This window comes from Penaeus japonicus, unplaced genomic scaffold (genome assembly GCF_977035675.1).
Source record: "Penaeus japonicus unplaced genomic scaffold, GWHDUDI00000001_assembly GWHDUDI00000019, whole genome shotgun sequence".
NCBI lineage: Eukaryota > Metazoa > Arthropoda > Malacostraca > Decapoda > Penaeidae > Penaeus > Penaeus japonicus.
Window position 1 is genome coordinate 4,585,623 of NW_028234421.1, and position 7,500 is coordinate 4,593,122.

At 42.4% G+C, this 7,500-nt stretch overlaps 1 protein-coding gene across 31 annotated transcripts in view; it reads right to left on the bottom strand.

Moving 5' to 3' along the window:
* Nucleotides 1–7,500, bottom strand: part of LOC122262361 (CUGBP Elav-like family member 1) — a 635,722-nt gene that overhangs the window by 256,296 nt on the left and 371,926 nt on the right. The gene's annotated exons all lie outside the window — the stretch shown is intronic.

The window sequence follows — 7,500 nt, forward strand, 5'->3', positions numbered from 1 at the left end:
CTCCTTCCCCTTCTTCCCTTTCTCTTTCCCTCACACTAATTTTCTCAATCGCCTTCCTTCCTCTACCTCTTGTGTAAACATGTCTTATCGTGTTGACAACGTACATATTTTTTCACTCTCTCTATTTAGTTCCCTGTGGAAAGTGGGGAGAGACGAAGAGAAGGAGGGAGGGAGGGAGGGAGGGGGAGGGGGAGGGGGGAGGAGGGAAGGAGGGTGGAGCGGTTGGGAGAGAGGGGAAGGAGGGGGGGGAGGGGGGGGGGGGGAGGGGGGGGGGGGAGAGAGGGGGAGGGAGAGAGAGAGAGAGAGAGAGAGAGAGAAAGAGGGAGGTGGATAAAAGAGAGACAGAAAGAGAAGAAAAAGAAAGAGATGAGAGAGGAGAGAAGAGAAACAAGAAAAAAAGAGAGAAAGAGAAGAGAGAATATAGAGAAGATAGAAGAGAAAGAACAAGAAAGAGAAGAGAGACAAAGAGAAGAAAGAGAAGAGAAAAAGACAAAAAAAGAAAAAGAGAAAAAGAGTGAAAGAGAGAAAGAGAGAAGGAGAGAGTGAGAGGCATGGGAGCGAATGAATAGAGGAGCAGGCGGGTGAAAAGACTTTCAGGCGAGAACGAGCCAGCTGGGGGGGAGGAGGGGAACCGAAGACGAATTTATGGAGTTCCATCCTGGGGCAGGAACTGGATGTCGGGGGGGGGGGGGGGGGGGAGGAGGAGGAGGAGGAGGAGGAGGAGGAGGAGGAGGAGGAGGAGGAGGAGGAGGAGGAGGAGGAGGAGGAGGAGGAAGATGATGAGGAGGAGGAAGAGGAGGTAAGAGGAAAGAAGATGGGGAAGGAAGAGGAGGATGAGGATGAGGATGAGGAGGAGGAAGTAAGAGGAAAGAAGATGGGGAAGGAAGAGGAGGAGGAGGAGGAGGAGGAGGAGGAGGAGGAGGAGGAGGAGGAGCAGCAGGAGGAGAAAGGAGAGAAGGAGAAAAAGATGGAAAGATAGAAGAAGAAAAAGAGAGAAAAAGAGAGAGCAAGAACCGGAGAAACAAAACGAAAACAGATCGGGATAAAATCAAACTAAGGACAGATAAAACGAACACATGGAAATAACAACAAACAACAACAATACACAACACCAGACGAAAGGGAGACGATAAACGACCGGATGAAGCGAAGGAGAAAAAAAGCTCCAACCCCCCTACAACCCCCACCCCCCACCCCCCACGGAAAGGCCCCACCTTCCCCCCATCATCACAAAACTGACCTTGTCTCCGTCCTTCCTTCCGCATACAAAGATGGAGTGACCTCGTTGCCAAAGATGTTTTAAGAAATATACGATTTAATCCCTTTTTTTACATCTGGAATGGGGTTTTATTTTTCTTTCTTTTTTTTACATATAATCCTATTATGATCATATTTCGTGTATGGATTTTATGAATTTTATATAGATGCGTTTCCCAACATTTTTTTCGAGGTCATTTTATCTCTACCTTCTCTTTTTTTCCCTCTTCCTTCTTCTAATCCCCCCTTCCATCTCCCTCATTTTATCTCCGGTCCTTGTCTTTGTTCCTATCTCCCCTCTGCTTATTTCTCGCTAGGTTCCCAATCTTTTTCTCTGTTCCAATCTCCACTCTGCTTATTTCTATCTGCGTTCCCCTCTTTTTGAATTTGTCTCTTTTTCACTTCGCCGTAAAATCTTCCCTCGCCGGTTTCCCTCCCTTCCCTTCGCTAACGTATTTCTTATCTACCTTCCTCTTTTTCAAGCTCTGGCTAAAAAACTCTCTCTCTCTCTCTCTCTCTCTCTCTCTCTCTCTCTCTCTCTCTCTCTCTCTCTCTCTCTCTCTCTCTCTCTCTCTCTCTCTGTATTTCTGTTTGTCTGTCTGTCTGTCTGTCTCATTCTCTCGCTCGCTCGCTCTCTCTCTCTCTCTCTCTCTCTCTCTCTCTCTCTCTCTCTCTCTCTCTCTCTCTCTCTCTCTCTCTCTCTCTGTATTTCTGACTGTATTTCTGTCTGTCTATTTCTCTCTCTCTCTCTCTCTCTCTCTCTCTCTCTCTCTCTCTCTCTCTCTCTCTCTCTCTCTTGATTATATCTATATCCACCAGAATAATTTATATTTCAATAATCATAAACTTGTCAATTACTAATTAATCAACTTGTCGATGACAATAATGATGATGATAATAATACTGGTAATAATAACAATAACAATGACGACAATAATGATGATGATAATAATGAAAATTATAATAATAATCAGAAGAAATGGTAACCATAATAATAACAGCAATAATGATAATGGCGATGATATAGAAAATAAATAGCAATACTGACAACAACAATTTCAACACCAAATATCAGAACCACGTACAATAAAAAACAACAACAAAAAAGCACACACACACTCAATAACAAAAAAAAAAGAAAGAAATAAAAAAAATAAAAAATAAATAAAAAAAATACGAAACAAAATCAAAACAACCCCGACAGTGGCACACGTTCACCAGCTTCTTGCTACCCCCCCACCCCCACCCCCACCCCAACCAACCTACCCCAGGTCCCCCTTCCCCCCCCTTAGTGCAACAGGTGTAGATACAAGGGTCCGGCCAAGACACAGCTGTGACAACCCTGACCTACCTTCACGATGAAGATGCAGGGAGTCCGGGCCGAGGGGGAGGAAGAGGAAGAAGAGGAAGGAGAGGAGGAGTAGGATGAGGAAGGAGGAGGAAGAGGAAGAGGAAGAGGAAGGAGGACGAAGGAGAAGGAAGAAGATGGAGAAGAAGAAGAAGAGGTGGGAAGAGAGGGGAGGAAGAGGATGACGCGGGAGAAGAGGAAGGCGAATAGGAAGAGGAGGAAAAGGAGGAGGAGAAGGAGAAGGAGGAGGAGGAGGAGGAGGAGGAGGAAGAAGAGGAGGAGGTGAAATAAGATGAAGAAAAGGGAGAAGAAAAGGAAAAAAAAAGAAAAAGAGAAAAAGGGAAAAGGAAAACAAGAAAAAGAAGCCAAGCAAGAGTAAACGAACACCGAGATGGAGAGGAAGAAAAGAAAGAAGAGAGAGCAAGAAGAGGAAGAGTTAAAGGAAGAAGAAGAGAATCAATAAAACGAGGAAAAAGAGGCGTTGACAGAAGGGCAAAAAAAGAGGAGAGAAAGAAAAAAAAATACTTATAAAGGACGGAGAGAAGAAAAACAAGAATAAGAAGACAAGGGAACAGACGGACTAAAGAAGACTATTGCGATAACTTGGCCTCACGTACCTGTAAAAGAAAGAGAAAAATATCATTAGAAAAAAAGGGCAAATTCTTAAAAAAAAAAAGAAATACCATCACATTTGTATATCATATTGCATTTTCTCAAAACTTTAACAAAAAAATAAATAAAAAAATATTACACTTGGATATCATCTGATTAAAATAACGTAAAAAAGTGCTTATATAAAAAGTGCATGACAACATTACATTTGGATATTCAATTATGATAGCGAACTTGTCGAAATCCGAAACAAGAAAATACATGGGGCCTTGGCAGCCATAATATTACGATCAAAACGTCACAATAAAAGCGAATAATGCATGGCCATGAACGACCCAAATGTATGCTAAATTTTCCAATAAACACCTGTCACGCAAATCACTTTCTTCCACAACATACAACCCAACACAAATAAAAGATTCAATCATTACCAGCACATCCATCAACAACGACAAAAGCAAAACCAATGAAACATCAATCCCTGATCATAAATATCATACTCGGCCATTTCATATGAAAAGGCCGGAATCACCTCTTACTTCCATAAATGATTATAGATTAATCCAAAGAGGTTTTCGAGTATCGCATCATCATTGGGTAAATTGCTCGTGTGTTTTGATGATATGTTGCAAGGACCATTAGCGGCGATTTAACTGCAATATCATAACAATTAGCGGGAAATAATAAGAGCTCGCAATGGGTTCACGTGCATGTAAAATATCAGCAGATATACCTGTCTACATAAAGACACAGACACGGACTAACATACAGGCAGATAGACGGGGTCACACGCACACCTACACACGCACTTGTTCGCTCTCTTTCTGTCTCTTCTCTTTCTGTCTCTTTTCTCTCTCTCTCTCTCTCTCTCTCTCTCTCTCTCTCTCTCTCTCTCTCTCTCTCTCTCTGTCTCTCTCTCTCTCTCTCCACACAAAATGTTAAAAGAAAACAGCTGGAAATACACACATTTTAATAATTCATTCACCCTCTTCCCTGGCTACAATTGGGAGCACCCGAATGACGTATAATTACGTATAAACACAAAATGCTGCCGTAATTTCGAGAAGAAATACACGCCCAATTTCGAGAAAAAAAAGATAAAGACGCGCGGGATATCATTAATTGCGGGGGATTTCGAATTGTATGAATAAATGAATAGAGCAGTTGAGCTAAACCCCTCAGCATCGTAAAAGTGAAACTTGCTTCACAATTACCTCGCTCGGAATGTTTGCAATTATGAAACATACGGAGACAAACTTTCTCTTTTTTTTCGGGCATGGTAATATTTCGAAATATATTTTGCGCTTTATTCTCAATTCCGTAAACATCTGTACCTTAAATGCAGCATAGTTTTCTGTTGAATGATATGACATGAAAATGATAAAATAAACAATGCCATTAACAATAATCTAAACCTTCGAATTTCCCGCCACAATCGTTCGAATCGTCGTCACGAAGCCCGACTTGGACTCAACGAAAACCAAAGAACTCGTTCCGTTGTGCCTCGGCCACGTCATCACGGGCTGGAAAGTTCTGGAACGATTCCCAGCGGTTGTCCATGTGGGGTACTGCCGGAGTTCGAGTGAGTTTCCTGATTACAAAGTAGGTTTTCCTCAACCTCCCTTCCGTTCGGTCGGGGGTCGAAACGAGGGGGAAAGAAATACGGCGCTGGTCTAACAGTCTCAGAATTTCTTGTCGAGTTACATAAAACTTGTTTGAACAACGAAGACACATACATACTGTACACAAATGCTTACAGACACACACGCACAATCGCATAGATCTGCTACATAACTAACAAACCCCCACACACAAACAAAATTGCTATGTGGCCAAACACACAAAATAGTCCACCAGAATTCATGTCAACAAAGCACTTAATTCCAGGTGTAGACATGCACAATCCCGCCATTCCCAAAAATCCACAAGCCTATATATCTCTCGCCCCTTTTTCCCACTTCCTCCCCGTTTAGCACCCCGCTGGTTCTCCCCTCCATTGCCCCCCCCCCATTCTCTCATCTCCCTCTGACACTCTCTCTCCCTTTCCTCCCCTCTCCCTTGGCTTCATGATTCCGCTCTCCCTCTATCTACCCTACTCCTCATCCCCTCTCCCTCGCCCCCTCTTTTTACTCTCTCTCCCTCCCTTTCTCCCCTACACACCATCATCTTCCCCCACCAGGAATCCTCCTCCTCCTCTCCCTTTCCTCTACCCATCCTCCACCATCCTTCCCACTACTCTCTCTTCCTCCCTTTCCCACACATACACACTCCCCTCCCCATTCCCCTTCCTTCCTCTCTTCCTCTTCACCCTTCCCCTACCTAGCCTTCTCCCTTTTCCCCCTTACCCTACCTCCTCTTCTCCATCCCCCTTCCCATTCCTCCTACCTGCCCCTCTCCCCCTTCCCTCCCACTCCCCTTTCTCCTTTCTCCTTTCCCCCTCTTCCTCCCCCCTCCCCCTCTCCCTCTCCCTCTCCCCTTCCTCCTTCCTTCTCCCTCGTATAACGTGATGGAAACGCCATGTCAGGAGGACCTTAATGTTCTACGCTCGGGAGAACGTATTCAGGGAACAGCGCTTTCTTCGTATTATCAAAATTTCCCCGTCATTTCTACAGGAGTTATTTAATATCATAATTCAATTCCCGTGTATTCATTCGTCTTTCTTTCTATCCAGTAAGCAAAAAATTTCTTTTTTTTCAATTTTTTTGAAATTTTGATTTTAGCAATTTTTTTTTTTTTTTTGTATTCTTTCTTTATTTTAGTTTTATCTCCGCTGTTTTCCTTTTTGCCCTTCGCCTTAGTCTTCTTGTTATTCTTACTGTTGATAATGTTGATGCTTTTGTTAATCATTCTTCTTCTTCTTCATTAATATTTTCCCTCTTTTCCCTTTTCACCTACTTCTCCTCTTATCATTCTTATTCTCCTCTGCCTTCTTCTCTTTCATCTTCCTCTTGCTTTCTCTCTCTTCCTACCCCTCCCCTTCCTTCTCTTCATTTTCATTCTACCCTTAAAATTCTACAAATAAAACAACAACAGTAAGACAAACAAAAACAACAACAAATACACAATAAAAGCCAGTCAAAGGAGAGGAAGTTGCTTTCCTTGCACCTCACACTGGCGTCTGGACACTGTTGCAGTACCTTTGTTGCAAACGACATTCACTCGAGGTGTCTGAGCTTATTGCGAGATAGTGCACTCATGTATGTGATTCTAGTACATATTGGCTATGTGAGTGTTTGTGTGGGGGTGGGATGGGGGTGGGATGGGGGTGGGATGGGGGTGGGATGGGAGTGGGTGGGGTTAGTGTGTAGGGTTAGGGTTAGTGTGTGTGTGTGTGTGTGTGTGTGTGTGTGTGTGTGTGTGTGTGTGTGTGTGTGTGTGTGTGTGTGTGTGTGTGTGTGTGTGTGTGTGTGTGTGTGTGTGTGTTTGCGTGTGTGTTTGTGTGTGTGCGTGCGTGTGCGACACACTCACACATACATATACACATGTATGTCTGTATACATATATATACATACATACATACATACATATATATATATATATATATATATATATATATATATATATATATATATATATATATATACACTCATGATCTGCTCAGATAACTTGACGTTTTGCGAATTAATTTGACTGACAGGGCCAGACACTAGTACAATTTATTACTCTAATATTTGTCAGCCGATCTAGAACGAAATGCGCAAATATACGCGAAAGTACCAATTTACACTAAATAATAAAGGATAAATACAAATATGCGAAATATTAACGCGAACGAATTCAAACGGAGAGAAAAAAACATTCAGAAACAGACCTGGAGTAAATGCGGTAATATGCAATGACCTGAAATTCTGGTCGTTGTTTTTTTGCAATCCTTAGAAACCAGCAAAAGTTAATATGTTTTTTAAAGCCAAGGAGAATATTTTAATAAACACACAAAGGGAGGAAAATGTTTAGCTAGATTTTTCTCACCAGTTTCTTTCATCCTTTCAGTAATAATAGTATTATGATATATTGCAATGAATTTATTGGATTTTTTTTCGTGATAAATAAAAAAAATGTTATTGAAATAATGAAACAAGTATAACCGACAGTAGCACTAAATCCACAAACAAAAAACAAAAACAAAAACAAACACACAATCCCCCCCCCCCCCCACAAACACACACACCAACGCCACCTCCAAAACGCGTCTCTAAAGAGGCTAGAATGACTTCCGGCAGTCTTCCGGAATAAAGTTCCGGCCGGACCGCGCATTGTAAAACATGACTTGGCCCTCCCTGCCG